We start from the raw sequence: 26,948 nt of genomic DNA, 5'->3' as shown, positions 1-26,948 counted from the left end.
TAATTTCAGGAAAGTAATTCATTAAGCAAAGAATCATGGATTTTAGTTATATTTGGTTTTTCCATTATCCTTTCTATCTACCAACAACCTCTAGATCCATTTTCTTCTCAAACTTTAATTCTTAGTCATTATACAGTCTTTGAGGTTAAGATTTAGCTAATAGACTCAGTGGTTAAAAACTATATAATCCTATAGTTTGATCAGCGTCCAGCTTGGTTATGTTGTACCTGGTTTTCCCATCCCCCCAACCTCAGCTCTCAGGGAAGTGAGCGGACTGCCAGGTCAGTTCTACCCTCCCACAATGGATCTCCTCCCTTACCCGGTCAGCCCAACCTTCACAGAGGTAGGCGGGGACTTCCGGTCAGGGAGACTTGGTGCTGGCGGGAATTTTGAGGGTTTGTACTGACCAATCACTGTTTTTGGCCTCTGCAAGTTTCTGCTTACGTAATACCTAACCGTTGACATCGTGGTGTCCCTTTAAAAGCTGAGGCTTTACCTGAGATCTCTGCTGTACAACCTGGGACGGTGGGGTGGTACCTCGTCAGCCTGCCAACGTGACCTGATCAACCAACATATGGCATATAATAAAGGGTCCAATTCTAAATTGTTACTTGGGTCTTGCTCGTGTTTTCTGTGTACAGCCGTTATGGTGACTTGAAGAAGATCTAGGTGCTTTACTTTTCATGACCCATTTTTAAACAGGAGTTTTTTTTTTTTTTATTAATATCTACAGATTTTTTTTTTTGGTTGGGAGGCTTTGTTTTTAAGAATGACATAAGCAAATACTCCCATGGGATGTTTCTCCCATAATTTATTGCTTAAACATATAATAGTCTTCCATCTTAATGGGACAGTGTGGCCCAGAGATTGAAGATCTGACTGATTAACTGTGTGTGTGTGTGTGTGTGTGTGTGTGTGTGTTCCCATCAATGCAAGCTGCCTTGCTTTCTGTTGTTGAGCCAGCATGGAAGAGCCTGATAAGAGAAAGTAGCCACAAAAATGTAGTGAGCACTTACTATAGACAAGAAACTGTTCCAGGTATTCTGGTGATATATAGTTGAAGACATGGTCTACAACATTAAAAAAAAAAAAAACCTTTTGGAATGCTGCCAAAGCTGTACCTAGGAGAAAATGTTTGTCTTGAAACACTTTTTTTCTTGTAATTATCTCAATTTTATTTATTTTTATAAGTTTTTATTACTGATTTCTCTTTATTACATTTGCCTAGTTATCCTGAGTAATCCTTCCCTAGCCCCTTTCAGAAAGCTTTCCCATATAACAAATAAGGTTGTCATTGTTTGTGAGAGGAAAAAATACCAGGACAACTTATAGGGATGTTGAAAAAGTTGGAAAACCTGTGCAATGTGTAACACTTGTGGACCTCTGACCACCACAAAAGGGTAGGTTGGAAATAATCCCCTCATTTTTTCAGAGTCCTACTTTATCTTTATAATTTTACTACATTAACTTTGGCTTTTTTGATATGTAGTTCTTTCCATTACATTGTTGTAATTCTTGTGTATATTGTTTTCTTTTCTCTGCTTACTTTACTCTGCGTCAGTTCATATAGAACTTTACATGCTTGTCTGTATTTTTCTTACAGTACAATAATATTCCAGGAGCACGATTTGTTTAGACATTCTCCAATTGTTGGGCATCTATTTTGTTTATCATCACAAAAAGTGGTGCTATAAATATTTTGGTGTGTGTGAGGCATTCCTTCAAATCAATATCTTCCTTGGAGAGTAGATCCAGTAGTGGAATTTCTAGTTCAAAGGTTATATACATTTTAGTCACTTTATTTGCTTAATTCCAAATTATTTTGCAGAATGTTTGTACTATTCTTAGTACTGTGATTAAAACTGTGTATTAAAACTGTGTATTAAAAAGATTAAAACTGTGTATTAAAACTGTGTGAACTGTGATTAAAAGTTTGAGCATTTTTTCATATGGTTGTAAATACTTGGCAGTTCTTTTAAAAGCTATTTATTCATATCCTTTGAACACTTACCTATTGGGGAATGGCAGTTAGTCATGTTAATTGTTTACATATCTTAGATACAAATTTAACAGAAATTTTTTTTTCCCATTCTTATCCTAGATGTATTAATTTTGTGCCACTTCCCTTTTTATCCTAGATAAATTAATTTTGTCTGTGCAGAAGCTTTTCAATTTCATGAAGTCTATTATTTGTTTTATCTTTAGTAATTGCCCCTATCTCATGTTTGGTTAACAATACATCTCCTACCCATAGCTGTGAAAAGTATATGATCTGATTCTTTTCTGATTTTTTTAAACTGTGATCTTTAATATTAAAATTGCATTTCCAATTATAATATATTGTGGAATATTGTATAAGGTGTTGGTCTAAGCCTAATTTATGTCAGATTGCTTTCCAACTTTCCCAGAAATTTTTATCAAATTAGGAGTTGTTTCCTAGGTAATTTATACTTTCCACTTTATTAAACACTGGGTTATTGAGTTCTCTTCTTTCTGATTCTCCCTTGTCTAGTTTGTTCTATTGCTCTATCTGTGTTTTTTTTAATTACCAGATTTTTTTCTCTTATGGCTGTTGCTTTATAATATAATTTGAGGTCTGGTTACTATATGATATAATTTGAGGTCTGGAAGTGTCATCCCCCCACCCCCATCCCTCCTTTCTTTCATGATTTCCCTTCCCATAATTTCCCAATGAATTTTTAAAATTTTATCATGTTCTGTAAAGCATCCCCTTGGTAATTGGATTGGTATGACATTAATTAGCATTTTTAAGTTTTGGTAGTATTGTCATTTTTATTATATTGGCATGGCCTACCCATGAACTCTCAATGAACACTTTCATCTACAAAAAAAAAAAAAAAGCGACAACAACAACAAAAAAACCCAGAGCTTCAATTTTGCATCATTAACTCCAATTTTACATAGGTTTTTTTTGTTGTTTGTTTGTTTTGTTTTGCAAAAATAGTAAGATGGTATATTCTAAGTATGGTCCTAAATACTCAAAATAGGCAATGATAATACAAAGAATATTATAGATTTATATATCTTATTAATAGTGGTAAATACATATAGAATAAAATATTAGCAAAGAGGCTACAGCAACATATTTTATACTATAACCAGATTGCATAACTATAAATATACTAGCCCATATTAATAATTAAATCCAAAAAATCATGATTATATCAGAAATACAGATAGGCTTTTGACAACACAAGTACCCATTATGATTTTTAAAAAATAAAAACTACAGGAATAAATGTACCTTTCCTTAATATTGAATGCAGTTATCTATCTGAAACCAAAAACTAGTTTCATATCTAAAAGAAAACCACTAGGGGACATTTGAATAAAATAAGGGATTAAAGCAAGGATGTCCATTGTTACCACTGTGTTTTTATATAGTTTTAGTTGTAGCAATAAGACAAGAAAATAGGCAAATAAATACTGGCAAAACAGAAACAAAATTGTTGCTTTTTACAGATACTATGATGGTTTTCTTCAGAAACCATAGGGAGTTAAATGAAAAATTAATGGAAACAAAAACATCAGTAAATAGTATGATATAAAATAAATAAACAAAAATCACAGCTTTTTTTTCACATTAACAACAAAACCCAGAGAGAATGTATAAAATATCTGGGAGTCCAATTACCAAGACACTAATGAAAATAATATGAATGCAAGTGCCAGACACTCTTTACAGAAAAAAAGGAATAGTTGAAGAGGAATTAATTGGTTATGGTTGGGCATGTTTTATTATTATGCAATAGTTTTTTACTTCAAGATTTGTTAATATTGCCTTTGATTTTCAGGATTTCCATTTTGGTGTTTAATTGGGGCTTTTAATTTATTGAGATTTAGGTTTTTTAAAGTTACATGCCCAGTTTGTTGATCTACTCTTTCTTTCATTTATGAGATTCATTTAGAGATATAAATTTTCCCCTAACTACTGCTTTGGCTGCATCCCACAAATTTGGGTTTGTGGTCTCATTGTTGTCCTTATCTTTAATGAAATTATTGATTGTTTTATGATTTTTTCTTTGAATTAATTTTAAATCTATGCTTCAAAAGCCCTTTATTGAATGTAATTTTATTGCATTGTGGTTAGAAAAAGGTACATTTAGTATTTCTGATTTTCTGCATTTTTGAGTATCTTACGTGCTAATACATTGTCAGTTTTTGTGACTGTACCATGCACAACTGAGATTAAGTATATTTCTTTTTATTCCCATTATTTTCTGGTCATCTGTCATATCTAACTTCTAAAAATCTTTTCAAGTCCTTAATTTCTTACTTATTTTTTAGTTAGAGTTTTCTATTTCTGAGAGGAGGAAATGGAATGCCGCCCCCACCCACCCTTTCCCCCCCATTATAGTTTTGCAGTTGTTTCTTCCTATAACTCATTTGCCTTTTTCTTTTAGGATTTAGATGCTTTGCCATTTGTGGAATGTATGTTTACAATTTATACAAATTAATTGTGTTTAGAAAAATTTAGTTTCCTTGTTTATCTCTTCTAATTAGGTTTGGTTTTTTTTTTTTACTTTTGATTTGTCTGAGGTCAAGATTGCTACCTCTGCTTTTATTATTTCAACCAAAGCATAATAGATTCTATTCCAGCCTGTTATTTTAACTCTATGTATATCTTTCTGTTTCAAATGTTTCTTGTAAAGAACATAACATTGGATTCTTGTTTCTAATCCATTCTGCACTCCTCTTTTAGATTAGTTCATCCCATTCACATTCACAGTTATTATTGCTAACTGTATATTTCCTTTCATCCTATCTGCCTTCCCTACCCCCTCCATATTTTTCTTTATGAGTAAGATATATTTCTGTGCCCAACTTTTTGGGTATATGTATTCTTTCCAGTTTAGATGAGAGTGAGGATCATATTCCTTGCTTCTCTCCCCACCCCACTGTCCCCCTGCTTGTTTTAGGAACTCCCTCTTGCACATCCCATTTTTGTGAGATAGAGATTCTCTTTCCCATTCTGCCAATGTGTTCCCATTCTGCCAATGTGTTCCTCTTCCCCACTCTTTCCAATCTTTTTTTGAGCTCATCAAACATAATTGAATCACTCTTGGGCTGTCTTGTCTAATGAGACTCCCTCTTTGACACCCTCTTCCCACCCCTCTCCCTTCCTACCCTCCCTTCTGCTCCATGATAGAGTTTTGACATTGTAGTACCTCCCCCATATAAGAATGTAAACAATTTAGTGCTTCATTATTTCCCCCACGTTTACCTTTCTTTTTGCTTCTCTTTACACCTGTGTTTGTATATCAGTTTTTCTACTTAGCTCTAGGCTTTTTATCTTTTATCATGAATGCTTGGAAATTCTCTCCCATTAAAGGACTGTGTTTTGCTTTCTAGGATTATACTCAGTTTTACTGGGTAGGTTATCCTTGGCCAAAAGACTTAAATTATATTATAAATCCTTGGTTAAAAGGTTTAAATTATATTATAAAATGGCAATCAAGATTATCTGGTATTGGTTTAAAAATATAGATCAATCAAACAGAAATAAGGGAGAATCAGAAACAATACAATTCAGTAGCCTAGTGCCCCAGACTTCTGAAACCCTATTCCTTAACTTTATCTCATTTTCAAATAGGGATGGTCACAAAATACATCTCACCTGTAAGTATTATGCTTCCTTAATTAGAAACTCTTACATTCCTCTCACCATAACTTCGTATAGTGCCATATTTCCCTTGGCCTTACTCATCCTAAATCTATAGTTTGCCCTCATCTAAACCTCCAATTCTGCCCCTCTCTACTCCCTGTCTAGTTTTTTAGACCATTAGCCCCAGTTTGACTTCTTTTCCTTCCTTTCTAACCTCAACCCTATAGTTAGCTATTTCAATTCTATACTTTTCTCTGCTCTTGAATCCCTCACCATCCTTGTCCCATCCACATTCATCTCTTGCCAAACCTCAACTCTAGATTATTCCCACTCTTCACTTCCTCCACTCTCACTCAAAGGCAGTTTCCTTGACTGGCTATAAATTTATGTTACACAGTTTTAATTGGATCTTTATTGCAGCAAGGGAGTCTTTTTATTTCTCTATGTTTCTCTCTATATATACAAGTTATTCCAAACCATCTTTTCTTTCCTCCCACCACCCACATCTTCTCCTCCCACCCCCAGCTGAGAACCTCAAGTCTTTACTGAGGTAACTGGGCCCATTTGAAGTGAGCTGTCTTCTCTTCATATCAAAACTCCTTGATTTTATCTCCCACTTTTTTTTCCTTTCCCCCAGCTCCTAATAGTTAGATGTATCTAAGTACTCATGTGCTACATCTCCTCCCTCCTCTTCTCCAGGAGATTAAGTTCTCAATCATCTCTCTTCCCAAAATCTTCGACCTCTTTCTTCCTACTGGTTCCTTGCCCACTACATTCAAACAGACCTTTGCTCTATCTTTAAAAAACAAACAAACAAACCTTCGCTAGATCTTTTAAAACTCTCATCTTGTCTATATTTCTTTACTCTTTCTCAGCCATGATCCTAGAAAAAGGTATCCATGATTGCTGCTTATGTATCTTCTCACATATTCTTCAACACTTTCCATTCTTGCTTCTAGCCTCATGATTCAACTGAAACTGATCTCCAAAGTTACCAGTGATCTTTTATTTTCCAAGTTTATGGATCATTTTTCAGACCTCATTCTTTTAGATCTCTCTGATACATTTGACATTATTGACCAACTTGTTTTTCTAGGCACCTTCTCTGCATTTTTATGGTACTATTCTCTCCAAGTTCTCCTCTTACCTATCTTATTTATTCCATCACCATCTCTTTTGATGTCTCATAATACATATAACGCCTCTAACTGTAAGTATTCCCCAGAATTGTATCTTAAGCACTCTTCTTCCCCTACTTTCTCAATAACCTCATCATCTCTCATAGATTCAGTTACCATCTCTATGCAATAAAAATCTAACTGCATTTTTAAGCTATAACTTAAAGGACAACCTGTGTATGCAGTTTCAATCTTACCTTTGAGCTGCAGTCCCTTATTACCTTTTGGATATTTCAGATTCAATGTCCTAGAGACATCTCAAACCCAGTATGTCTAAAACTTAACCAGTTATCTTTCTTTCCCAAAACTTTCAATTCTTCCAAACTTACTTCTGTTGAAGATGCCACCTTCCTTCTAGTTTGTCAGGTTAATTAGTAACCATGACATTGTTCTCAACAGTCTCATTGTACATTTATTCCCTCTGAGCACTCTGTGAAACTAGCCTTTTCTCTCTGTTCCTCACACAGGACACTACATGTCCCATAGCCATGCCTTTATACTGGCCTTTACCTTAATACTCCCCACCTCTAAACGCTCTAATCTTAACCCTAACTCTATTCACTTCTGCCCCATTGATTACCTGTCTTCCTTTATGACTCAGCTCAAGCACCACCTTCCACATGAAATGTATTATGATTTTGCCAAACTACCAGTACCTTCCCTCCCAAACTACCTTGTATTTAACTGCTTTGCATTTATTCTCTTTATATTTATTCTGTATATACTTAATAAACATTTTGTGTGTGATTTATTGAATATCAGACCCCTTATAGAAGTTCACAGCAAGCATTTTTCACAGTCAGTTGTTAACTTTTTTTTAACTTTAATTGATTTTTGTTTCTGGAAATAAAAATGTTCAATTTTATGTAATCAAAATTATCCATTTTATTTTGTCTTTGCAGATTCTCTCTGTTTCTTGTTTGGTCAAGAATTCTTCCTATCTCCAAGTGTTATGAAATGTATCTCCTTTCTCACAAAAACAGGAAATGGTTCCCTAGTTTAAAAAAAATGTTTATAATAGCTCTTTTTGTAGTGGCAAAGAACTGGAAACTAAGGGAGTGCTTATCAATTGGTAAATGGATAAATAGAGGCATATAAAAAGCAACAGAATACTGTTGCACCGGAAAAAATGATGAAATGGACAGTTTATAAGGTACTTAGGAGGACTTGTTTGAACTGATGTAGAGTAAAGTGAGCAGAGTCAGGAGAACATTTTTATACAATAACAGCATTATAAAGAAAAATAACTTTGAAAGATTTGAGAACTCTGATCAGTGAAATGACAAACCATGATTCTAGAAAACTGATGATGAGGGGTGCTACCCACCTCCTCAGAGGGAATTTTTTTTTACTTGATACTGAATATTTATGATTAGAAAAAATTTTCCCCAGTGGCCTAAGGGAGGAGGGGAAAAGGATATAGAGGTAGAATAGAAAGAAAAAGAGAGTAATTGAAGCAGCCTTTTTTTTTTTTTTGTAAAAATACATGAAACAGAAGAACATTAGGAAGGTTAGCGAGAATCATAGACAAGAAGCACAGCTTTGTAAGCTACAGGTTATATTTATTATATATTTTAAAAGAATACTACTTCAGGAGCAGCTAGGTGGTGCAGTGAGTAAGAGCACCAGCCCCAGAGTTGGGAAGACCCAGGATTGGTTCTGGTCTCGGATACTTAACACCCACACAAAAAAACTGGCCGTGTAACCTTGGGCAAGTTACTTAACCCCAATTGCTTTAAAAAAAAAAAATACTACTTCACAGTTTCATATAAAATTCTTTTGTTTCTGTTTTATCATGTAATTGAAAATGCCCATTTTTGGAGTGTTTCTTAAGTGCAGAATAAAAATAAATAAATTTTAAAACAAGGGGAAAACTCCATTGCTCCTCTGATTTATTTGACCCTTTACACAGGTTCTTTATTCATTTGAAACTTATTGTGCTATATAATGTGAGGTGTTGATCTAAGCCTATTTTCTCCGTAGACTGCTTTGCTTTCTACTTTTTCTTACAGTTTTTGTCAAATTGTGACTCCTTACCCCAGTAGTTAGGGGTCCTTAGATTTATCACTATATTACTGGTTCTTATGTACCTAATCTGTTCCACACATCAACTTCTCATTTTTTTTTACCCTTAACATTTTTTATTATTGCTGCTTTTGTTTGAGATCTGGTACTATTAGGCCCCTTTTTTTTCATTATTTCCCTTGATTTTTTTTTTGGAGGGGGAAGGCAGGGCAATTGGGGTTGTGACTTGCCCAAGGTCACACGGCTAGTAAGTGTTACGTGTCTGGGGTCAGATTTGAACTCAGGTCCAGTGCTCTATTCACTGTGCCACCTAGCCACCCCTCCCTTGAGATTCTTGATCTTTTATTCATCCAGATTAATTTTGTTGTGATTTTTTTCCTCTCACTTCTATAAAGTAACCAACCCTGCATAGTTTGATTAGTATGATACTAAATAAGCAAATAAGCTTATCATATTGGCACAAACTAACCGTGAGCAATTAATCTTTCTCCAATTATTTGTCTACCACTAGTTTAAGGAGAGTTTTATAGCTGTATTTTTATAATTCCTTTGTGTCTTAATGGATAGGTTCCTAAATAGTTCATTTAAATGGAATGTCTCTATTTCTTCCTGTTGAATTTTCTTCCTGCTGAGTATATAGAAGTGATGATTTATTTGACTTAATTTTTTTATTATGTCTTACTATTTTGCAGAGGTTGTTTATTATTACAGTTAATTTTTGTTTAATTCTACAAGATTTTTCTAAGTAAATCATCATATCTACCAAAAGTGATCATTTTCTTTGCCTATGCTTAATCCCTCAGTTTGCTTTTCTTATCTTATTCCTATAGCTGGCATTTCTGGAACCATGTCAAATAGTAGTAGAGACAATTACATCCTTGCTTTACCTGTTTTTTTTTTTTTTTTTACTACAAAACCCTCTAACATTTCTTCATTACAGATAATGCTGGCTTTTTGTTTTAGATAGATAATATTTACCACATTAACGAAAATTCTGTTTATTCTTTTCTTTCTAATGTTTTTACTTAAGTATTGCATCTTGTCAATAACCTTATTGTTCTTTTGCTATAATGATGTGGTTTTTATTTTTTGTTATTAATGTGACCAATTATATTTGTAGTTATCCTTATATTGGCATTCTTATATTAATGGTATAAATATAATATAATATATACAATATAATACATAAAAATATATATAATATAATAAAATAAATATAATAAATAAAAAATAATAAATATAATATTCCCATAAGTCCATAATCTTACTTAGGTTTTCACAAATTCTTTGTGAAAATTTCATTCACTATTTTTGACATTCATTGACTATATTAGTCTCTATATTTATTTTTTCTACTCCGTCTCTTTCAGGTTTAGGGATTAGGACCATATTTGTCCAGAAAAGGAGTTTGGTAGGATGCTCTATTTCGCAGTTTTTACAAACAATTTATGTATTGTTGAAATTCTTAAAAAGTGTTTGCTAGGGTTCACTTGTAAATTCATCTGGTCCCCTGTATTTATAGCAGCTCTTTTTGTTATAGCAAAGAATTGATAGCTAAGGAGTGACATAAAGTCGAGGAATGACCTAAAGTCGAGGAATGACTCAAATTATGGTATATAGGTAATAGAAAATTATTGCATCATGAGAAATGATGAAATTCATGGTATAAGAGATGTCTAGGAAGACTTAATTGGGGGCGGCTAGGTGGCACAGTGAATAGAGCACCAGCTCCGGAGTCAGGAGGACCTGAGTTCAAAACTGGTCTCAGACACTTAACACACTTACTAGCCATGTGACCTTGGGCAAATCACTTAACCCTAATTGTCCTCCAAAAAGTAAATAAAATAAAATAAAATAAAAAAAGACTTAATTCCACTGCTGCACAGTGAAGTGAACTGCACCAAGAAAACAATTTATACTTTAGCAACAACATAATAAAGAAAAACCACTTTGAAAGACCTGAGAATATTGATCAGTGTACCATCACAATTTGAAAGAACAGTTAATAAAGCAATATAATAGTAATGGAATTTAAAGATCCCCTGTATTGGTTTGGTTGAATGTTAAAATCCAGAGCTTGTGAATCCCATTTGAGGGATGGACTCGTTGATGTGAAAAGAGAGGGCTGAACTGGGAGGAGCTGGTGATGTGGATTTAGAGGGGCACAAGCAGAGAGAGGCAGGCAGAATTTTTTTGAAGCAGCATCATGGAGGCAGAGAGATGGAGAGGATTGCTGAGGGCCAGTTCGAGCTGCCCAGGACTTTTGAGAGCTGCCACCCAGAGCTGCCAAGGACTGAGGAGACATGGCTGTGATTCTGGTACTTTGTCTGTTTTGAAGTTGTTTTGCAAGATTCATCCCTTGGTGAAGGACAGTGTTGTTGTTACAGAGGTCCTGGAACCTTGGTGTTGGTTCAGAGCTCTTGAAACTGTTCTGCAGAGAGTGAATTGCGTCCACTGGTGAAGGACAGTGCTGTTGTTGCAGAGGTTCTGGAACCTTGCTGTTGGCTCAGAAGCCCTGAAGAAGGATTTTCTTGTTGTATGTTTACAGAAGTCCTGGAAGAGGGTCTTGCTGATGTTTTCAGGGGTCCTAGGACTGTTCTGCAGCCAGAGAATGAATTAATGAGGACATTGGCAATGTATCTTGTGGCCTTATTAAGTTTTGTCTCCCCAGGAACAGAGATTGCTGAGAACTTGCCTCAGGTCAAGATGAAGAGAAGACCTCTCTTTGGGTATTAAATGCTGTGACGATATCTTAAGCTTGTTGTAACTCTGGGCTAGATGGCCTATTCAGTTGTGATCCAGGGGTGGGAAGCTTTTGACTTTTTTTGTGCTCTGCGACTGACCAAATGAATGTACTTTGTTTATGATTGGAAACTAATCTCCATTTGAGAAGAGGGTCTTTGGGATTGATTAAATGAATGTCATTTCCAGGGGTGGAGCAGTACTGAGAAATTATTGAATTATACTTGGTGAATGCTGTATTTTGAATTATGCTGTATTTTGATTTTCTCTGTTCTTAATTCATCATTGAATAAAATGGAGAGCGGCCATGCTGGTATTTTGAACCTTTGGGAAGTTGCCTTTGCTTGGCATTACAGATGGATACAGGAGACATACATTTTTTGGACATGAACACTGTGTGTGTGTGTGTGGGGGGATTTGTTTTACTTGACATTGCATACTTCTTTTAAGTATTTAGTGCTTTGTTTTTCTTTTTTTCCACTAGGGTCAGAATAGGTAGGAGAAAGAGGATAGAGATAGCATAGGAAGGAAAAAAGAAAAGAGGGTCATTGAAGCATTTTTACTGTAAAAATACATTAAAAAGTATAAAAGGAAGGCCAGAAAGAACCTATTAGTTACCTATTGAATCTATTAAATATTTAAACAAAAAGCAAACTACACTATAGATTGCTACAGTTTCATATGTGTGTGTGTGTGTGTGTGTGTGTGTGTGTGTGTGTGTATATATATATATATATATATATATATATATATATATATATATATATGGAAATGCTCATTTTATTTGATACTTGCTAAGTTCAAACTAAAGAAATGGTAAGCTGAAAATTTTTCAATCTATTCCTATTTCCCCTACACCACCCCCAAAGTTCTTTTATGCTTCATTCAGTTTCTTTTTTTGAGATTGGGTTATTTAAATTTTCTATTTCTTGTTCTTATAATCTAGTAATTTTATATTTTAGTTAATATTCATATATTTGATTTAAATTATTTTGCTATATAATTAGGAAAAATAGTTTCTAGTTATTTCCTTTAGTCTTCATATGTTGTAAGTTCTCCATGTGTAAAACTTTATATTTATTCCTATTGAATTATATCTTAATATACACATTTCAGTGATCTAGCCCAAGAGTGATGGCTTCAAGGCCATCACATGGCCTTTTAGACTCTTGGGTACAGCCTTTTGATTGAGTCCAAATTTTACAGAACATATCCTTTTATTAAGGGGATTTCTTCTGTGAAGTTTAGATTCAGTCAAAGGGCCACACTTGAGGACCTAGAGGGCCACATGTGGCATCCAGGCTGCAAGTTCCCCACCCCTGATCCTAGGCTGTAAAAATCCTTTTGGAGCCTGATTCTGTGTAAGGGTTATGAGATTTAAAGATCTTCCATGCCCCATGGACGTGCTGACATAGCAGGAAGGGGCAGAGCAAGCGAAAGTGAAAGCCAGAGAAAGCGAAAGCCAAGGACGTGCTGACGTAGCAGGAAGGGGCGGAGCAAGAAAATTTATTTATTGTCTCAAGCAGTTTTTTACTTGATTCTCTAGGATTCTCTAAGTATATCACCATATCATCTGCAAAGAGTGATAGCTTGGTCTCTTCTTTGCCTAACTTGATTCCTTTGATTTCTTTTTCTTCTCTAATTGCTACTGCTAACATTTCTAGTACCAGATTGAATAAGAGGGGTGATAGTGGACACCCTTGTTTCACCCCTGATCTTATGGGAAATGCTTCCAGTTTCTCCCCATTACATATAATACTTGCTGATGGCTTTAAATAGATGCTACCTATTATTTTAAGGAAGGCTCCATTTATTCCTATACTTTCTAATGTTTTTAATAGGAATGGATGTTGTATTTTGTCAAAAGCCTTTTCTGCATCTCTTGAGATGATCATGTGGTTTCTGCTAGTTTTATTGTGGATATGATCAATTATACTGATGGTTTTCCTAATATTAAACCATCCTTGCATTCCTGGAATAAATCCTACCTGATCAAAGTGTATTATTCTTGAGATAAGTTGCTGTAGTCTTTTGGCTAGTATTTTATTTAGAATTTTTGCATCTATATTCATGAGGGAGATTGGTCTATAATTTTCTTTCTCTGTTTTATCTCTTCCTGATTTAGGTATCAGTACCATATTTGTGTCATAAAAAGAATTTGGTAGGACTCCTTCTTCACTAATTTTCCCAAATAATTTGTAGAGTATTGGAATCAATTGTTCTTTAAATGTTTGATAGAATTCACTAGTGAATCCATCTGGCCCTGGAGATTTTTTCCTAGGGAGCTGACTGATGGCTTGTTCAATTTCTTTTTCTGAGATGGGATTATTTAAGTAATTTACTTCCTCTTCAGTTAATCTGGACAACTTGTATGCTTCTAAATACTCATCCATTTCCCTAAGATTGTCAAATTTATGTGCATACAATTGGGAAAAATAATTCCTAATTATTGTTTTGATTTCCTCTTCATTGGAGGTAGATTCACCCTTTTCATTTTTGATACTCATAATTTGGTTTTCTTCTTTCTTTTTTTTTTTTATCATATTGACTAAGGGTCTATCAATTTTGTTGGTTTTTTTTCATAAAAGCAGCTCTTGGTTTTATTTATTAGTTCAATAGTTTTCTTAATTTTGATTTTATTAATCTCTCCTTTAGTCTTCAATATTTCTAGTTTAGTATTTAATTGGGGATTTTGAATTTGTTCTTTTTCTAGGTTTTTTAATTGCATGCCCAATTCGTTGAGCTCCCTTTTCTCTAATTTAATCACGTATGCACTCAGGGATATAAAACTTCCCCTAAGTACTGCCTTTAATGCATCCCACAGATTTTGGTATGTTGTCTCATTATTATCATTCTCTTGAATGAAATTACTGATTGTTTCTATAATTTCTTGTTTGACCCACTCATTCTTTAGGATTAAATTGTTTAATTTCCAGTTAGTTTTTAGTCTGTCTTTCCCTGGCCCTTTATTGCATATAATTTTTATTGCATCATGATCTGAGAACGATGCAATTAATATTTCTGCCTTACTGCATAGAATTGTGAGGTTTTTATGCCCTAGAACATGGTCAATTTTTGAGTATGTGCCATGAACCGCTGAGAAGAAAGTATATTCCTTTTTATCCCCATTCAGTTTTCTCCAGAGATCTATCATACCTACCCTCTCTAAAATCCTGTTCACCTCCTTAACTTCTTTCTTTTTTATTTTGAGGTTGGATTTATCAAGTTCAGATGGGGGAGATTAAGGTCTCCCACTAGCATAGTTTTGCTATCTATTTCTTCCTCTGATTCCTTTAGCTTCACCTCTAGGAATTTGGAAGCTACACCACTTGGTGCATATATGTTAAGTAGTGATATTGCTTCATTCTCGATGGTGCCTTTTAACAGGATATAGTTTCCTTCCTTATCTCTTTTAATTAGGTCAATTTTTGCATTTGCTTTATCTGAGATAAGGATTGCTACCCCTGCTTTTTTTTACTTTAGCTGAGGCATGATATATTTTACTCCAACCTTTTACCTTTACCTTGTGTGTATCCCTCTGTTTCAGATGTGTTTCTTGTAAACAGCATATTGTAGGATTATGATTTCTAATCCATTCTGCTATCTGTCTCCATTTTATAGGAGAGTTCATTCCATTCACATTTACAGTTATGATTGTTATCTGTTTCTTTCCCCTTATCCTATTCCTGCCCCTGTTAATGTTCATATTTTTCCTCCCTTCTCCCTTCCCCCCTTTAATAGTTTTCCTTTTGACCACCGCCTCCCTCAGTGTTCCCTTTTCGGCCCCCCTCCCTCCCTTTTCCTCCCCTTTTCCCCTTACTACTTCCCTCTCTACAAACCACTCCCACCCCCCTTTTGTGACCCTTTCCCCCTCCTACTACCTGTAGGATATTGTTATACTTAATGAGGTATGCTATTTTTTCTTCGCATCAAGAATGACAGGAACAGATCTCATGCGAAGCTCCTCTCCCTCCCCTCTTTCCCTCTAAAATGATGTGTGTTCTCCTTGTTTACCTTTCTAAGTCACTGTTGCTTCTCGTAATTGGAGGTTGAATTTTCCATTGAGTTCTGGCTTTTTTATCAAGAAGGTCTGGAATTCTGCTATATCATTGAATGACCATCTCTTTGCCTGGAAGAATATGCTCAGTCTCGCTGGATATGTGATCCTTGGTTGTAATCCAAGTTGTTTTGCCTTCCTGAAAATTGTATTCCACTGCCTCCGATCTTTCAGTGTGGAGGCTGACAAATCCTGTGCAATCCTCACTGTGGACCCTCAATATCTGAATTGTTTGTTTCTGGCCGCTTGAAGTATTTTCTCTTTTATTTGGTAGTTCTGGAGTTTGGCCACAACATTTCGAGGATTTTTCAGTTTGGGATCTCTTACAGCAGGTGTCCGGTGGATTCTGTCGATTTCTATTTTCCCCTCAGGTTCAAGTATCTCAGGGCAGTTTTCCTTAACGAGCTCTTGGAGAATGTTGTCCAGGCTCATTTTTTCATCATAATTTTCTGGTAGGCCTATGATTCTCAGATTATCTCTCCTGGATCTGTTTTCCAGGTCAGTTATTTTTTCTTTGAGGTATTTTACCTCTTTTTCTAATTTTTCATTTTTGTTATTTTGCTTGGCTACTTCTTGGTTCCTCATAGAGTTATTTGTTTCCATTTGTTTAATTTTGTTTTTCAGCAAATCATTTTCCTTAGTTAATTTTTGAAGCTCCTTTTCCCTATCATACACTTTTCTTTTTAGAGAGATGTTTTCCTCATTATAATGCTTTTCGAATTCTGCTATTTTTGTTTTGAGAGAATTATTCATTTTCTCTTCTATCTCTCTCATTTTGCTTTCAAAGTTCCTTTTGATCTCATCTAGGAGAGCCTTCTGAGCTTGGGATCCATTCCCTGTTGAAGTTTCAGCTGTGGGTGTGGAGTCCACATTGTCTCCCTCTGAGGTTGGTTCCTCCCTCTGAGGATAGTAGGACTCTAGAGTCTTTGTCTTTGTAGTCTGCTTTCTACCCATTTTGAGGCAGGGTCCTAACCACGCCCTTCCTCTAGGATCCCAAGCCTTTACTGTAGAGGGTTTTGCCCTGGACAATAGTTACTATATTTTCAGGGTCAGAGGGGAGGTTTGGAGCAAGTGGGGTTCACTCTGTCATCCTCGTCTTTGGAGGTCCTGAAAGGGGCTTTTTAAAAAAAGATTTCTGTGCTATGATGTGGTAGCCCCAGGAGTGTTTGCTGTCCAGTATGGGGCCCCTGTCTTTGCTTCTTACCTTGCTCTTTCCAGTCCCAGCCCTTTGGTGATAGGCCTGGTAGTGGACCTTGTGGTTGGTGGGAAGACTTGCCCTCGGAGTTGATCAGGCCCCTTCCCGGCCCGCCTCCGCCGCTTCGCCTACCTGGCCTGCGACCGCCGCGTCGCTGCGCCGCCGCCGCCACGCCTTCCCGCGCAGGCCACTGCGCCGTGGTTGCCGCTGCTGCGCCTTCCCGGCCTGAGTCCACGGGTCGCCGCGCCGCCCTGGCCCGCGTCCGCCGCACGCCTCCACCCTTCCCTCTCCCAACTGATCCGAGAGCAGGAATTTCAGCCTAGGGTAAAATCCCTGCTCCATTCTTCCCCATCCCCTCCTCCCCTCCATCTGCTGGATATTCTCCATCTCAGCCTATTCTAGGTTCCCTGCCCCTCAGCCTGGGGTTAACTTCATGGGCACAGGAAATTCAAATATACACTGACCAATCACTGATTGTAGTTTCAGCTTATGTAACCTGACTATTGGAATCTCTTTAAAAACTGGTACATTGTCCATGCCAACTCACTGTCTGATCTGGGTATGTGACCCCGACAGTCCCGCGGCAATAAAATTCACTTCCAAATTTTGCTCGTGGGTATCTTTTGTCTTGCTCCTTTCTCCTCTTCATAAATTGGAGGCCTGATTGTGGCTTTTGGCCGCCTATTCGGGAGACCTTCTCAGAACGGTGAAATCGGGCCTGAAAAGCATGGCTGATGAGCAGGAAATCATGTGCAAGCTGGAGAGCATCAAAGAGATCAGGAACAAGACCATGCAGATGGAGAAGATCAAGGCACGGCTGAAGGCAGAGTTTGAAGCCCTAGAGTCAGAGGAGCGGCATCTGAAGGAGTATAAGCAAGAGATGGATCTCTTGCTACAGGAAAAGATGGCCCACGTGGAGGAACTGCGTCTGATCCATGCAGACATGAACGTGATGGAGAACACATCAAGCAGTCAGAGAATGACCTCAACAAGTTGTTGGAGTCCACACGGCGGCTGCATGATGAGTATAAGCCCCTAAAGGAGCATGTGGATGCTCTCTGCATGACCTTGGGCCTACAGAGGCTTCCAGACCTGTGTGAAGAGGAGAAGCTGTCCCTGGATTACTTCAAGAAGCAGAAGGCTGAGTGGCAGACAGAGCCTCAGGAGCCACCCATCCCTGAGTCCCTCGCTGCTGCCGCTGCTGCAGCCCAACAGCTACAGGTGGCTAGGAAGCAAGACACCCGGCAGACGGCCACATTCAGACAGCAGCCCCCACCCATGAAGGCCTGCCTGTCCTGTCACCAGCAAATCCACCGGAACGCCCCCATCTGCCCCCTGTGCAAAGCCAAGAGCCGCTCCCGGAATCCCAAGAAGCCAAAGAGGAAACAGGATGAATGAGAAGAAGAGTAGCCCCTTAGCCTGGGCCAGAGTGATTGAAGTCCAGGCGTGAGCCTTCCTCCCCTTCTCCTTCCATTCTTCCCTTCTTCCCTCTGCCCTCCCTCATCTTGTATTTAGTGGGATGGAAGCACAACTCTTCTCTAATGTTCTTATTTCTTCCAGCCCTTGGGATTTGGGGTTAGGAAAACATAGGTTTCAGGTACTAAGGCCTGTGTGTCTAACAGTTCCTTAACCCCTGATTGCTGCCCCTTCCTTCCCCCTCCCAACTTGAGGATATCAGGTGGTGGCAGAAGGCGTCCAGGGGCCCGAAGGCCTAACCTCCCTGCCAATTGTGGATAATAGAGGCGTAAGTTGCTGGTTACTCACTGGGGCCCCATGTCCCAAATGGGATAGGCACTCAAGGAATTGTGGGATCAAGGAGGCCCATTGTTCCAGATTGAGGCTGGGGAGGAGGGATGCCACTCATCAATAGCGGCTACAGCAGAGGGACCTTTGAAGGTCATTATTGCCGATGGTCCCTTTAGAATTTGGATATCTGTCAGCCTATTTCCTCCCTCCCTCTGTCAAAGTCATTGCTTCTCCAGCTTGGTAGGGAGCAGTTGCCTCCAGCAGACAGGTCCCACCATTTGGTTTCTCAACCACTCAGAACAGCTGCCTTCTTTTCATTCTAACTCTAGTCCTGCCCCATGCCTTCCAGTCTCCTTTGGGAGCCAGTCTTAAAGGTGCTGCTGTCTTTAAGGCTGTGGAAGCAACTTGTATAACCCACCTATTTCGCTTTCAGAACCCGTCCAGTTGGGTGGTCCTCCCTCTTGTTTCTGTATTTCCCAGGGGCCTAGATGCTGACACAGAAGAATGTGGCTGGCCCATTCTTCCTTTCCCTCTCTTTCCCCCTATTGGGACCATTAAGTCCTATCCACTTACCCAGCCCCCTGAACCCTTGCAATGAAACTAATGTAAAACCCCATATTCCCAGGTACCTCGTTGACCACTGCTCATCCTGGCCAAGTGGCTGTTTGCAGCTCTGCACTCCCTGGGAAGGGCCACTAACATTTGTCAGCCTGTTAACTTTGAAGAACTAATTCCCTTACATTTGATCAATGGTGCTTTTCTGGGGGGCTGAGGGCATGGGAGCCATTGGATAGTTCATTATGGATAAGGCCCTGTTCCATATTTCTATGGTCCCAGCCTTCATCTTCATTTTAGAGCTGTGCTGTGGATGTGTTGTTATTGATGTGAGTCAGTCAACCCCTCTGTTAGGTCTCCAGCCCCTCCCCTCCATACACTTGGGTCAGTAGGATAGATGGAAGTGGAGGGACCCTCCGGGATGGTCCTTTTCCATCAAGGAAACCCCATCCCATTAGCCACATGGAGCCCCCCTGTCCTTAAGGCCTCCTTCCCTGGGGACCATGATCACAGCTTCTGAGCACACCTCTACCCTGACTTACCATCCCCTCCTTTCCAGTCTCCTCACTGCCATCCAGGTCACTCTTGTGGAGACCTTTCCTGGTGTTAAGGAGGTAGGCCTTGGCCAACTTTGAAAAAGCTTCAACCCCATGTCCCTGGCAGGGGGCATTTTTTTCCTTCCTTGTTTACCAGTAGTTTTAGTGGGTTGCCCCCAGGGCCTATGTGTTCATAACCTCTGCCTCTTGGACTTGTGTGTTATACCACTTGTCTATACAAATCCTATTAAATAAATATCATTCCAGGTTAAAAAATAAATAAATGAATTGGAGGCCCAAGCAAGATCTGTGGTGTTCCGTGGCACTGCAAAGATCCCCAAATAAGCCTCGGGAGGTAGGCATCGGCTCGCCCCGATCCATAGGGGGGCTAGCCTCTGAGGATGTTCCAGGGCCTCAGGTCTCGAGGAGGGAAAGATCACACCTGCCTCCCAACTTTGACTTGCTCATCATTTGGCCTTTTGGGGGATCCAGGACCTCCAGTTTGGGGGTGAGTAAAATTCTGTCCTCTTTCCTGGAGGGGGGAGGGCTAGACATAGCCATTTGTGCAGGGGGCATCTCCTCCCTGGGCAAAGCTTGAGACGTCGGGCCTCTTGCCTGTCAGTGATCTGGTTAATGTCTATTTGTCTTTTTATGTGTTCTATGTTCACTTGAGCTCATTTTCTTCCGGTTCAGAATCTGCGGGAGGTAAACCAGTGTGTAGAGACTATTGTTTGTCTGTCTTTTTATGTGCCCTATGTTTGTAAAGTTTTGTCTTGAGCTCATTCGCTTAAAGCCTCCCTGTTTTTATTCTGCAAAGCAGGTATTCGAGTGGCTATCAGACAAGCACTTTCAAGGAAATTTTTCTGATTTCCACTGGGAAGAAATATTTGTTTAAAAGACTATACTGTTTGTCTTTTCGTCCTAGAACATGGGAGGTTCAGCCAGTACATCAAAAACTCCCCTAGGATGCATACTAAGCAGACTCCCAAACAAAGTGCCCAAGTGGGTGCCACACCACGTGGTGGGATTTTCTCACTAGACCCCCTTAGCCTCCTTCCCCCTTCACATTGTGTCTCAGTATATTGATGACTTCCTCCTTGCAAAAGTGCTTGTTTATCTGCCACCTCTGACCTTCTTTCTCTCTTGCAGTCTTTGGGTTACCAAGTTTCTTCTAAGAAAGCTCAGATCTGTTTATCTCAGGTCATCTATCTTGGTTACATTCTCTCAGGGGGTACTCGATCCCTTTCCCCCTCCCGAATCCAAACCATTTTAGACTTACCAACCCCAAAGACTAAAAAATAACGTTTAAGAATTTTTGGGTACAGTAGGTTACTTCCGGCTCTGGATTTTGGGTTTTGCAGAAATTGCGAAACCTCTTTATTCTGCCATTGCCTGAGCTGGACCCCTTTCTTGGTCTGGCCCAGAGCAAAAGGGTTTTGATACCCTTAAGGCCTCCTTGGCCTCAGTGCCTGCCTTAGCCCTATCTGATATTTCCAAGCCTTTCTATCCTTTTGTTGCTGAATCTAATGGGGTGGCTAAAGGAATCCTCGCCCAAACCCTGGGCCCCTGGCACTGCCCTGTTGCCTATCTCTCCAAACGTTTAGATTCAGTGGCTGCAGGCTGGCCCCCTTGCCTCCAGGCCATCGCTGTAACGGTCCTCCTTGTTAAGGAAGCTGATAAGCTTTCCTTGGGTCAGCCCCTTTCCATCTCTGCCCCTCATTCTGGGGAGACTCTCCTCCATAGCAATCCTACCTGCTGGCTCTCTAACTCCCGACTAACCTAATACAGGCTCTCTGCCTAGATCAGCCTCATCTGACTTTTTTAAAAACCTCTGTTCTTAACCCTGCCACTTTACTCCCTGATCCTGAACCTAGTCTGCCCTCCCCTGCTGTCCACGAATGCCTTCAGGTCATTGATCAGGTCCAGGCTGTGAGACCCAATCTCATTGACACACCCCTGCATAACCCTGACCTAATCCTTTTCACTGATGGCAGCAGTTTCGTGAATGCAGGGATATGCAGGGCTGATGCAGTGGTAGTGTCCTCTCCATCTCTCTCGGTCCTGTGGCCATCCCCCCTCCCTCCTGGGTCCTCTGCCCAACATGCCGAGCTTGTTGTTCTGACCCAGGCCCCCTGCCTCTCAGAGGGAAATCAACTAATATTTGTACTGATAGCCAATATGCCTTTGCCACAGCTCACGTGAACAAGGTCTCCTGACTGCTGCCATAAAGAACCGGGCCAAAATCCTCTCTTTTCTTGACTCTGTCTGGCTCCCCTCCCGTGTTTCCATCATTCATTGTCCAGCCCATCAAGTGGGTGACACCCCAGAGGCAGTTGGGAACCAGGCGGCAGATCTAGCCCCCCGCCAAGCCGCTGTGTCTTCCCTTTCCCCAACTGTCTGTTCCCTTATGGAAACGCCCCCTGTACCCATTTTTTCCCTCCTATTTATTTCTTTTGCCCATAAATCAAAAGGGAAAAAAAGAGCAGTCAGTTTGGTGGCTCCTCCCAGGAGACCGCCTCCTAGTTCCTGACGCTCTGGGGAGGAAATGGATAAGGCTTTTCACCTGGGGGAAAGAAAACTCCTTGAAAAGAAAGGTACTATATTCCCCATCTAAATGAGCACCTGTCTAGCTTTGTGAATCGCTGCAGGATGTGTGCACGGATAAATGCGAAACAAAAAAAATAGGACTGGTGGGGGTCAGAGTAAGAGGATTATAGCCAGGGGAACACTGGGAGGTCGATTTCACTGAGATAAAACCACATGTGCAGGGCTACAAGTATCTCCTAGTATTGGTGGATACATTCTCTGGGTGGGTAGAAGCATTCCCTGTGAAAAATGAAACAGCCCTAATAGAGCAAAAAAAACTTCTTAACGAAATTGTCCCTCGGTTTGGCCTCCCCATGAGAATTGGATCAGATAATGGACAAGCATTTGTAGCCAAAATATTACAAGCAATAGCAAAAGCTTTAGGGATTACTTGGAAATTACACTGTGCATATCACCTCAGAGCTCCGGTCAGGTAGAGAGGCCAAACAGGACTGAAGGAATTTCTCACCAAGTTTGTCCTGGAAACCCAGGAATCCTGGGTCACCCTTCTACCACTGGCCCTGCTCAGAAGCAGATAAACTCCCAATAAATTAGGACTGACCCCATTTGAAATTATGTTTGGAAGACCACCACCCATTCTTCCTCTAATCCAGGAAGACCTAAACGCTGAAATAACTAACTCTTCCCTCATCAAGTTTCTACAGTGTCTGCAGGCGACTCAGAAAAAAACTCCTCCCCTCAGTCTGTGCCGCCCTCCTGGTCCCAAGTTCAGCATCAGCACACCTGTTTCAACCTGGAGATTCTGTGCTGGGAGCCAAGGTGGAAGGGGTCACACATCGTGATCCTCATTACACCCACTGCTGTCAAAGTGGACTCTATCCCCACCTGGCTTCATTATACCAGAGTGAAGCCTGCTGTCACTTCAGAATGGAAAGCACAGAAGTCCACTAGGACCCCCTGAAGCTAAGACTTATCCGATCCTCTTCCTAATTCTCCTTTTACATCCTTGCACAGTCCCCCACAATCCCCATGACCCCAGACCAAGCTATACCTAGGTGATAACCACAGGAAATGGACAATCCTGGACTTTCCAGAACACATACAGCTCCCCCTCAATTCCCTTTTCCCCGGAACTGGACTATTTGGGGGCCCACCAGCAGATGCAGACTACCTGCTCTGTTCAGATACAGGATGCCTGTGGGCCTGCAATTGTGTCACAGCTTAACACCTTCCCTCTTCTAGCCCTGGTGCCTCCCTGTGCTACAGGGCAGGTGGTAGTGGGGGATGGGACCCATTGTTTTGAATCCATACAGTTGGGTCTGACCGCTGGCAATCCATGCTCAATCTCACCATTCAAAACCCCTCTGACCCCGCCTGGGGAGTCCTGCTCTCGGGTCCTGGGAATCATAGTCCCTGAGGAGGAGGAGGAATGGCAGGTGGGAAAGACGATAGTACTGACTGTAACCAAGAAGCCTCCTGTGCCCCTACCCGATCGTCATCACCCCATTGGTCCCATAAGGTACTTGGCTATCCCTGCCCCAAGAGGGAACCCCGATGTCCAAATCACAATACCAGCTGTCACCACATGGGCCCCGGTCAGGTCATATGCCCTCCCCCCCATCTTCAAAGATTCAGGAATCTCGCAATTATCAGGTCCCCTTACTTACCTTCCTGTCAGCTGTTCATAAAACACTTAGTCTCTAACCACATGTTGGGAAAAGATTGCTGGATCTTTACTATGTAGGTGTGGTACTAAATGCCTCAGTCACTCCTTCCAACACAGAGAATTGTGAGTGGGACCACCAAACGCTCACCCTTGGGGATGTACAGGGAACACGTATCTGCCTTATATCATCCAGCATTCCTTTATCCAGCTCTCAGTATAGCTCAATTTTTGGGCAAACCCACGAGATTCAGGCCTCTAGCTCAGACTACTTTCCTGCCCCTCTAGAAGCCTGGTGGGCATGCCACGATGGCCTTACCCAGTGCGTCTGTGCTACAGTGTTCCTCAGAAAACAACAACACACTGAGGGCCCCCTGCATATCTTAGTGGCCATAATTCCCCCGGTCACCCTTCTCCCAGGTGAACAAGGTTGCCATTACTTTTCCCCAGAAGGGCAACTGAGCCACCACCAAACGCGGGCAGTACCACTCCTCATTCCCATCTCAATGGGCTTGGGCCTTGTGGGTTCTGCAGCAACCGGGATGTCAGCCTTGATTAAGGGGGAGGCGAACTATCAGGCCTTAAGTACCCAGGTAAATATCGACCTCTCCCACACAGAGCAGTCCATCTCAGCCATGGAAAAACAGGTGGACTCTCCAGCAGAGGTGGTTCTCCAGAACCGCAGAGGCCTTGACCTTCTTTTTCTTGTTGTTGTTGTGAGGCTTGTTGCTTCTTTGCAGACAATTCTGGAGTAATGCAGCAGACTCTGAAGTTGGCACACCAGAATATTGCTAATAGACAAAGGGAGTTGGAAAAATCCAAGAACTGTTATCAATCCCTGTTTCGGACATCCCCCTGGCTCACTATGTTGGTATCAGCTTTGGTTGGTCCTCTCCTCCTCCTGAGCATAGCCCTGATTGTAGGACCCCGTCTCATTAATCACTTTCTACAATTTGTCAAGTCCCTTGACAACTCCGTTAAAATGTTAATTGTCAGGGATCCTTGCTACCATCCTTCAGGAACAGAATTGGGTAACCTGGATGATGTGGCCCCAGCCATGTCAAAGGTTTGACATATCTACAAAGAAAAGTAGGGAATGTTGAGCACAACTCCACCCTTCCCACCCCTAATTGATCTGAGAGCAGGAATTTCAGCCTAGGGTAAAATCTCTGCTCCATTCTTCCTTGTCCCCTGCCCCCTCCCCACCCACTAGATATTCCCCATCTCAGCCCATTCTAGGTTCCCTGTCCCTCAGCCTAGGGTTAACTTCGCAGGCATAGGAAATTCAAATATACACTGACCTCACTCACTATAGTTTCAGCTTATGTAACCTGACTATTGCAATCTCTTTAAAAACCGGCACATTGTCCATGCCAACTCACTGTCTGATCTGGGTATGTGACCCCTGCAGTCCTGCGGCAATAAAATCCACTTCCAAATTTTGCTCTTGGGGATCTTTTGTTTTGCTCCTTTCTGCTCTACAATTTGATGAACATTAAATCTGTGTCTTTACCCAAATCATAGATTCACTATTTTAAATATTCAGTAGCATGAGGGCCTGTGCAGATCCCTAGAATATTATACTAGAGACCATCATTGACATCGAACAATTAATAACTACTCTTTGAATCTGGCCAGTCAATCTGTTCTAAATTCATCAAATTGTATTATTTTCTTCCATATCTATACATTTTATACACAAGAGCAGCACAAGATACTTTAGTAAATAACTTGGCTTAAATTTGAGCTAACTACATCTACATTTATCTTTATTCATCATGCCAATTTAGTAAGCCTGTCAAAAAAGGAAGTTTATTCTGGGCATGACTTGTTCGTGATGAAGCTATGCTGACTTTTTGTAATCATTCCTTCCCAATAAAATTTAATACAATAAATGTTTATCAAGAACCTACTTTGTGCTAGGTACTGTGCTAAGCACTGGGGACATCTTACTCTGTGGAATTGAAACCAAGTAGAGAAGCAGATGCATAATGGAGTGAATTCCCCTTTCTAAATGTTCACTAACCATCTCCTTAATGATTAATACTTGAATTTTCCTAGGAATCAGACATCAATAGCCTATAGTTTGCAGATACTGTATTCTTCTTTGAAAATCGGGATAATCTTTACTCTTCTCAAATCTCTGGTAGTATTTTTGTGATTTTCTGTTATCTTTTCAAATGTTATTGATCACTCAGCAGTCATGTTACCATTTGTTTTAGTACCTGATGGTGTAGTCCATCTGGGTCAGGTAATTTGAATTCATCTAAGGCAAGTAGATTTTCTCTATCTCATTATCTTGTGTATCAATACCTTATCTTGTGTACCAACTCAATATTAGCCATTTTTTCCTGTCATTTATAGTGCCACATTCATTGTCCTTGACAGAAAATAAGAATTAAACAGCACTACTCTCCTGTCGGTCATCATCTTCCTGTCCACCCCAAATAGTGGTTCTTTCCCTTCTTTGATCTCTTTTTTTCTCCCAGTAAAGCTTTTTATTGTCCACTCTTTTTATTACTGCCCTTAACTTCCTGCAGTTAAAAAAAAAATTATTTTATCCTGAACTTTACAAATAGCAACAATTAATAGTAACATTTTCATATACAAATTAAAAATAGAAATTGAGAATTGTATGTGAAACTTTGAATTTCCATTGGGTACTGCTTGTTTTTAAGGTAGACATTAATCATCCACAAACCCATTTATAACATTGTCATTTGTCTGTTTTCCTCTAACACCTCATGTTTTCTATGCTTCATTTATGCCCTTTTTTTAACATCACTATACCAGTCTTTAAAGTAAAGCAGTCATTTGTGCTTTAAAAAAAGAAAACTACAAAATATAGTCATAAAGGATTTTTTTTAAGATAGCAAAAAGTATCCTGTCCATTGCAAAGCAGGGGGTGGAGCCAAGATGGTGGAGTAAAAGCAGCACCTCCCCGCTGCTCTGGCTTCCACCTTCCCCAATCCATGTAAAAAGGGGACTCTAAACAAACTTTGGAGCTGCAGAACCCACAACATGACACACAGAAGCTAACCTTCCTCTGAGGACAGCCCTGCAGGCTGGCAGGAATCC

General features: G+C 39.9%; 1 protein-coding gene and 1 pseudogene across 3 annotated transcripts in view; both read left to right on the top strand.

Annotated features, from left to right (window-relative positions):
- Positions 1-26,948, top strand: part of TBC1D16 (TBC1 domain family member 16) — a 170,333-nt gene that overhangs the window by 113,593 nt on the left and 29,792 nt on the right. The window lies entirely within an intron of this gene.
- On the top strand, positions 17,116-19,944 carry LOC138152379 (zinc finger C4H2 domain-containing protein pseudogene; annotated as a pseudogene).

The sequence above is a fragment of the Petaurus breviceps genome, unplaced genomic scaffold (genome assembly GCF_028583685.1).
Source record: "Petaurus breviceps papuanus isolate PSGF00001 unplaced genomic scaffold, PetGlider_PUasm1.0 90925, whole genome shotgun sequence".
Lineage (NCBI taxonomy): Eukaryota > Metazoa > Chordata > Mammalia > Diprotodontia > Petauridae > Petaurus > Petaurus breviceps.
Note: the sequence above shows the minus strand (reverse complement) of the source record. Positions and strands in the feature narration are given on the sequence as shown.